This window comes from Elephantulus edwardii, unplaced genomic scaffold, assembly GCF_000299155.1.
Source record: "Elephantulus edwardii isolate Elephantulus edwardi_28Jun2011 unplaced genomic scaffold, EleEdw1.0 scaffold00151, whole genome shotgun sequence".
NCBI lineage: Eukaryota > Metazoa > Chordata > Mammalia > Macroscelidea > Macroscelididae > Elephantulus > Elephantulus edwardii.
Window position 1 is genome coordinate 7,285,019 of NW_006399901.1, and position 8,694 is coordinate 7,293,712.

At 43.0% G+C, this 8,694-nt stretch overlaps 1 protein-coding gene across 1 annotated transcript in view; it reads right to left on the reverse strand.

The window, feature by feature from the left end:
* Positions 1–8,593, reverse strand: part of RAB11FIP3 (RAB11 family interacting protein 3 (class II)) — a 69,136-nt gene extending 60,543 nt beyond the window's left edge. The window contains exon 1 of the mRNA XM_006894856.1: positions 8,489–8,593. The gene's annotated coding sequence lies outside the window, so the exon portion shown is untranslated. The remainder of the gene's footprint in view (positions 1–8,488) is intronic.
* Positions 8,594–8,694: the final 101 nt, after the last annotated feature.

Genomic DNA, 8,694 nt, shown 5'->3' on the forward strand with positions numbered 1-8,694 from the left:
GAATATACCACAGCTTCTCTATCCATTCGTTTGTTGATGGGCACCTGGGTTGCTCCCAACTCCTTGCTACTGTGAACAGAGCTGTGATAAACATGGGTGTGAATTTTTTTTGGGGGGTGTGAATTTTTTTTTTAAATTTTATTTTTTTTTTGCGTGTACCATCAAATCAGATCTGACTGGTACAGGAGGAGATTGTTCTTTCCTCCAGCAGACCATCTTGCGGATTCCAATGGTGCACTTGTGGATTCGAACGGGATTGCAGTGCAGCTTCTCACCACTAGGCCACCAGAGCTTGCCAATTTTTTTAAGTAAGTTATGAAGCTCTAGTGTCAGGGAGGCCAGCCAGAAATAGAGCCACATCTGAGGCAACAAGGCATTGCTGATCACCAAAGACTAGGATCTGGAGGTACACAGCTTTGAAAACTCCAAGGATCTATCCAATGTTTACAAAGTAAAATAAAGCATTCATCAAACTAGAATATCCTGTGCTAAACACTCTTCAATTTCTCTGAAGATGTGATTTAGAGTTGGAACTATAGTTTAGAAGGGCATCTAGACCAGCTGACAAAAAAGACAGTATTCTTTATCTACTTCAGTGAGCAGTGACTGGTGTTGTAAACACTAGTGACGCTAAGGTGCAATTATTAGTCTTTGTCCAGAGCAAAGAAAAAAACCAAAGACTGAAGTAAGCAATTAATTCAAAGGACTAGTGAGCTATGTGAAGCACTCATAAACCAGGACTAGAAAGATGATGACCCACTACCACTACTACCTGCTCTAAAAAAACATCACAATACAAGAGCAGAGAAGAGAAAAGAATGTGTAGAATTCAAAATCATTAAAAAGACAAGACTCCTTATCCTGGTAGAGACTTGGTGGAACCCCTGAGACTGTAGCCATTACACCTCCTTTCTGCTGGGAATAAAGCCGTTCCAGAGATCACCTTTCAGCCAATAAGATCAGCAACGGGAGATTTACTCTTCAATACAATCAACCATACAAAACCAAAAAGTTAAGAATTTGTCCAAAAGCAAAGCTCAGAAGGTCAGAAGGGAAAGAAAGAGGATTAACGGAAATGAGAAACCCAAGATGAAAGTGGGAAGAATGCTATTAATTTGAAGGGATCACAAGCAATGTCACAAAACAAAATAATGTATAAATTATGAGACAGAAAACTAGTCTACTCTGGAAACTTTCACTTTTGCTACAATGGCAGGGGTCAGGGCAGGGGGAATTACAGAAGACCCAACTACTTACTGGGTAAAGAGACAGAAAATCCACAGCTGATCCAGAAGCTATGAGAAGAGAATAAAGGAGGGCACATCCTATTTACAGCTACCAATGCCTCTCCCACCCCTTCTAGATCCTTATACTCCTTATACAATAATGGTCTCATACAATATTTATCCTTGTGGGATGGAGTTAGTTCACTCAGCATAATGTTCTCCAGTCTTTTCCAAGTTAGGTAATAATTTACAAAGTTACTGTTCCTCCATGCTGCACAGTATTCCATTGCGTGAATGTACCATAATTACTCAATCCATTTGTTTGTGGTTGGACATTTGGGCCGTTTCCATGTTCTTACTATAGTGAATAATGCTGCTATGAACATTGGTGTACAAATCTCAGTTCTCATACTTAGAGTATATTCCAAGTAGTGGAATAGCTGGGTCATATGGAATTTCTATGTTCAGTTTTTTGAGGAAGCACCAAACTGCCTTTCAGAATGGTTGCAGCATTTTACAATCCCAGCAGCAATGTACAAGAGTTCCTTTCTCGCCACATTCTCTCCAACATCTATTATTTGCTGCCTGTTAAACTTTGCCACCTTACTGGAGGTGGTACCTCCTTGTGGTTTTTGCATCTCTCTTATAGCCAGTGATTTGGAACATTTCTTCATGTGTCTGTTTGCCATTTGAATATCATCCTCTGTCTGTTTGCCATTTGAATATCATCCTCTGTGAAAATTCTTTCCATATCTTTTGCCCATTTTGTAATTGGGTTATCAGTCTTTTTCTTGCGGAGGCCCAAAAGTATTCTATAAACTTTTGTTATAAGACTCTTTGTCAGAGATGGTATTACCAAATGTTTGTTCCTAGTCTGTAGGTTTCCTTTTCACCCTGTTGGGAAAAGTTTTTGATGTGCACAGAGATTTACCCTTTAAAAGGTCCCATGCATCAATTTTATCCTCTTTAGATTGTGCATTTCTGGTTGTATTTGGCAGTCTCTTTATACCGTGGACTAGCGCTTCTAAGCTTGATCCCAGTTTGTCTTTTATGAACATTATGATTTTGGTTGGGCTTTACTCCCAGGTCTCTGATCCACCTTGAGTTGATTTTTGTGTATGGTGTGACATGTGTATCCTGTTTCAGCTTTCTGCAGGAAGAAGTCCAGTTTTGCCAGCACTATTTGCTGAAGAAGTTGTAATTAGCACTTTTAAGGGTTACATAATATTCACAAAAGGATGTTATTTAGTCAACTTCCAGTTCTGGCAACTACAAAGGCAATGGAATGAAGCCCACTCCTGCACCTGATATTTAGATTATAAACTAGTATTTTGTCCCTATTTACAATATTTAAGCAAAATAAGTGTTTGCAAAGGAAGCAAGCCATAAATGTGATTCCCTTTATAACCTTTCCAGTATTCTAGATACAATGAAAACCTTCATTGTTTCTATATGTCAAATGCTAAACTAGAATAAGGGAGCTCTGGTAGCTTAGCTGTAAGGAGCTGTGCTGCTAACCCAAAGGCACATATTCTGAATCTACCAGCGTCTCAACAGAAAGAAAGGCAATCGCCTCCTGAGCAATTTACTGCCTCTGAAAACTTGCTGGAGGGTCAGCTATGAATTGATTCTGACTTGAGGGTACCTAACAATGACATCAACAAACTGGGATCATCTCTAATAACTCTGCTGCCTCCAGAAGACAAGTACCTCAGGTGTCCATTAAAGTATTCACACATCTGACATCAGAGATGCTCCATTTCCAAAAGCCTAGGCCCAAAGGGATGATCAAAGTAAATATATGAATTACACTATTTTGTACAATTTATGCATTTTGGAGGAAGACAACAAAAAGGTTACAGCAATTATCTCTCTTACAGCAATTATCTCTTGATGATAGAGAGACAATTGTTCTTGTCTTTCTTCTTTTGTTCATCCTACTATTTAGTTTTATTTTATTTGTTTACACAATATTGACTCTAAAAATAATTAAGCTTCTACTAAAAATTATTTCAATGTGAATAACTTTATATATTATTATATGATTATGTGCAATGAAAAATGTGGGAAGAAATGTACCAAAATGCTAACGGTGTTTTTCACAAGACAGTGACATTCTTGATCATTTTTATTTGATATTTCAGACTACTTGTACTTTCTGGGTTTTTTAATGTAATAAACATGTTCCTTTCATAATATAAAAAAAGGTTTAAGACAATGACAAGACTGTCTGCAATCATAACACCGGTAAAAACTTCAACTGCCTTTTAATCAGCCAATCAACCAGTACACAGCCTAGGCTATATACCTACAGACCCAGAGTTAAGAATTACACACCAATCAACTCACAGACATGCCTCTTCCACACATACTCCCAATCCCATATGCCAACACACACACCATGCTCACACATATATACTAAACAAGCACGCGCTCTCTCTCGCTCTCTCTCTCTCACACACACACACACACACACACACACATACACACTGTTCACACATAAACAGACATATACTAACCAAGCTCACACACCCACAACAGTAAACAGGCTCACATCACACACACACACTAAACACATTCACATAAGTATAAAAGCATCAAGGCTAGAAAAGACATAGGAAAGAACCCTGAAGCAGCTACAACATGTGGCCAAAATGATCTAGGGAATCCCCCACATTCCCAGCCAGCAGAGGTATAGGAACAAGGCAGGGAGACCTGAGATTCAATACTTACTTGGGGAGGACTCCTACACATGCTGACTAAAATGGACAAGGACACTAAGGTGACCAAAGGACATGCTATGCTTCTATACACAGAGCTCTTGGAAAAGCCTCAATGTGACTATTAACATGTAAATACTTAATAAAAGATGAAGACAGTCTTTAAGATTACACTTAGTATCTTTGAGAAATAAAAGAAACCAATCCTCTCCCACAGCATTCTTATAACTTATTTTATGATGTCTGCTTTGTGATGGCTGATTGTAAACCAATCATCTTAGCATGAAAAGATCATTTCAAGAGGAATCTTCAGAAATGGTCATGGCCTTATAAACCTTCCCTGCTTCACACCCTGCTTACTTGTGCTGACCCTAGAGTCCTGCTTCCAGAGGTCCCCTGAGCCTGCTCGCCTTTCAGCAGCTGACTGCTGCTAGGATAGTGTCACATTACACCACACCTGATCTATCCCAGATGATGTCATAAAACCCAAACCCACCATAATGTTACGAAAGAAAGAGGAATACAAAAGCCATCTGTGTTATAAATGGGAACTGCTTCTATTAAAAATTCAGATCACCCACTTACATAATTTAGAATGCTACCTTCATAAACAGATTACATCCATACTGAGCGTTCTACCTCTGAAAACTTGATAAGGATCAAGATAGCAGAAGTACTTTTATCAAAGATAGTAATGTGGCAGCCCCAGAGCCCTGAACTCAGGATTTAGAAACGTAAGGTGGAAATCATTAGAATGTAAGGTCTTACTGTTTCTAAGGGTTTCAAACAATCACAATGTTTAGAAAAGAATGCTTACCTTTCAGAATCACAATGAAGTATTTAGCAAGGACTGTGAGGATGGCACATGACTGGGAAGGGTTTCATTCACAGGATCCCAATGAGTTGGACCCGACTCCACTGCACCTAGCACCACTGAAATATTTATGGATGTGATGACTTATTGTCAGGGATCTGCTTCAAAAACCACCTGGGAGTGGGGCATGTGAACTTTCAGATGAACTGAGAGTGCTGCAAGATTTCTCTCTACTTCTGTGTACATGTGGTATTTCTCATTTAAAAAGCTTAAAGAAAGGTTTCTGACAGCAGAATGCCTTACAAGTTGTGCTCATAAATGTAAGGCTGGCAGTTTGAAAACACCAGCAGCTCCTCAGGAGACAGATGGGTAGTCTCAGCAACGAGTAAGAAGGGAAAGTTTACACATGCAAACATCTTTTTTATAATGGTTACCAGGACTGAGAGGCAAGGGAGAGGGGAGAAAGCATCAGAAAATAGATAACATTTTAACATGGGTGAAAGAAAAGGCAACATACAATAAAGACATGATAAGCACAATACCACTAAAGAAAGGGAAGACACATGTGTGAGAACAGTTACAATGTAGGGACTGTAACTGATATCATGAAACAAAATATGCAAGAATGGTAGAATGGAAAACCACTTTTGCACAAACCACAATTTAAGAATTTAAAAAAAAAAATAACCCCAAACAACCCTGTATCACAATAGTGGCTAGCAAAACTTAAACAGAAACATAGACAAAAAAATATTTCCTTACCCTGTAAATTATCTAATCCCAAAAGGCAACAGATTACTCCCCTATGCTGCCCTGGACCCAGCTGTGATGAGCAGAGAGCTCCAGCTTCCAGAAAAGGAAAAATGTGTTTCTATTCTGTGAGGGCAAGAAATGCTAGCTCAACCCCAGAGAGTAAGCAATGTTTATCACACTGCAGTTTCAAGGAGGAAAGTTACAACAGAAAATACCTCTCAAATGAAAAGAATCTATGGAAGTCATAAGATAAAGCTTTTATGGGGATATTGCTGAGCCAGCAAAAAAGATAAGAAGTAGAAACCAAATGTAAAAAGTAGAAACCAAAGGAGAAAAATTAAGAAGCAAAAGACCTGGTGCTAGTCACTGTCTTAACACTGACTAGCTGTGAGGCCTCGGAAAAACTATTTAACCTTTCTGACCTCTCAGTTTCTTATCTGTGACATAGACATGCCTCCTGCATGTTGACTTGGCACTTCAGAGGCTATGGTGAGAAGCCAGTGAATCTGCAGAAGACTATGGTGTGACTATATTCTACCAGTTGGGCACAGTGACTCCATCTTTGACTGCTGTCAAAGAAACAAGGACCTTTTCTCTGCTTCCAAGACCCAAGGAAAGAAACATACCACTAAGACTGCAGACCTGTAACTCGTACCACGTTAAACACACAGAGAACTACTGGTGGGTCAGCACCTGGCCCACCTGACTAACTGACAGGGACCTCTTCTGTGGAGTGGCCTGTAGTCAAGTCAAGACATTAGCAGTGCTCAGGACACAGATGAGACAAGATGAAACAGGAGCTTATACTTCATCCTGGACATTGGACCAACAGATCAAAGCCAAACCCACTGCCTCCCAATCCATTCCAACTCACAGCAACCCTGCAGGACAGAGCAGAACCATCCCAGAGGCTTTCCAAGGTTGCTAAGCTTTATAGGAGGATGCCTCAGCTGTCTCCAAAGAGCTAGTTGATTTGAACCACTCACTACTGGTCACCAGGTGGATGCTTTAACCATTGTGCCAGCAGAGCCCCTCAATGATAAACATACACCCAGCAAGTATGCCATTCTTAAGTATAGATATACAAAGCCAAAACCAAACCCACTGCCAGAGTCCATTCTAACTCACAGTGACCCTACTGACAGAGTACAACTACACCCTACATCTTCTGAGGCTGTAATCTGTACAGAGCAGACTGTCTTGCCTTACTGGTAGATTTGAACCTCCTTTCAGGTGGATTCAAACCATCTGCCTTTGGTCAGCGCCAAGAGCTTTAACCACTAGGCCACCAGTTCAACACGGCTTCTCTCAGCTCAACAAGGAGCACTGGTTTACCAACTTCTCACTGGGAACCCTGGGAAGTCAGGGTCCTTTGTAAAGGTTAATAGCAAGGTGTCAGTTTATCACTTTCCTTAAAGACCATTTCGGCCCAAACACACCTAAGTGTTTTAATATCCACTTAACAAAAGTCTGCATGTGTGGACATCCACAAAACATGAAGATTAACACATCAGCACTAGCATTCCATGCAGAAATTTCCCCTCCAGTTAAATATTTAAAAGTGAACACTTGTGTCCTCTGAGCAGAACATACACTGACTTCCTTTGATCTCCTTTTAAACTTCACCAAGTGCTGAGACAAACAGGAAGATTCTGGCGTGTTGACCCATCTGACTAGCCTCCTCACAGAGACAAGGGTCTCAGTAGACCCCGCATTGCATCCTTGCACTTTCTCTGCCTGCACATCTCCTACAAAGGCAGGGCGGTGCACTGGCATCTCTGGTCAGCCAGCCTTCTTCATTTTCCTGTTTGCTGAGGTTCATTACCTTCTCATCCACAGAAAAGACACAATGCCATTGCTGAAGAGTCTACAGTCACATAAGGAACCGCAGGACAGAGCAGACCTGCCTTGTAAGGTCTCCATGGCTATAATCTTTAGGGAAGCCGGCTTTTTCATCTTTCTCCCTACAAAGAATGGACATTTAACTGCAAGGACCTTCTATGAGCATCCACAGGCTCCTAAACACAAAAGAGGCCAATTCTAAGAACACAGAGTAATAAGCGGGCTCAAAATTGAGGGCCCACTGATCAGTACTGCAGCCTGGCCTCAGTAACTTCGGGAGTTCCCTCCGTCCATTTATACAGCTAGAGAAACCTCTACTGGGCCTTCTTCATCCACCCAAGGGCTCTTCCACCGGTATGGGGAGATGACAGGAGGCCCCCAAGCTCATGCTGGTTTTGGGTGGGCCCAGATGTAAGGAGCTTGGGGGGAGGGTAGACAGGGACAGACTCCCCGATATAGAACTTGATGCTGTGCGTTAAGTGTTGGGATGTTAACTGATATAGCCAGTGGTTCAACCACACCAGCCTCACCGAGGGAGAACAAGGGCAGTCTTCTTCTCCCCTTAAGATTTGCAGGCTCAGAATACAATGGAGTGACAACCCAGGAGTTGGAATGAACTCAACGACTGATGAAGAAGTTCTGGTGGTTGTGCAAATTAAGCTTTCGGCTGCTAACTGAAAGGACTGCAGCTCGAACCCACCAGGCACTCTGCAAGAAAGACCCGGGATTCTAGTCCCCGTGGAGGTAACAGCCTTGGAAACCCAACGGGCAGTTCTGCTGTGTCCTGAAGGGGTCCTGTGTCCTGCTGTGAGTCCTTGCAAGACCGGAGCTCGGAGGGTTTGAGCGTTCTGGTGTTGGTTTTTGTTTTGTTTTCCTTCTTCCTGCCGTCAGGGTCTTTTAAGCAGCCCCGGTGGCCCACTGGTCAAGGGCCAGGCTGCTAGCGGCAAGGTCTGCAGTTCCAAAACCCACCAGACACTCGGCGGGAGAAGGGCCCTGCGATCTGCTCCCGCGGGGTCTAGCGCTCCGGAACGAACTCCTCGGCAGCCGACCGCGGGTGCCGCTTGCGGGGCTGACTCCTTAGAGAAAAGGAGCGACATCCAAGCCGCGAGCGGGCTCCCCACCCGCGACCCTACCTGCTCAGCCCCGTAGGCGGTGGCGAACTGCACGAAGTCCTCGATGCGCACGAAGCCGTCCCCGTCGCTGTCCAGGGCCGCGAACACCGCGCGCAGGCGGGGTCCCTCCTCGGGGGGCCCCGCCGGCATCCGCTCGCCTCCGACGGGGTCGGGGTCCTCCGCCTCCTCGAGCGGGGGTGTGCTCCCCGGGCGGCTCGCCGGCTCCG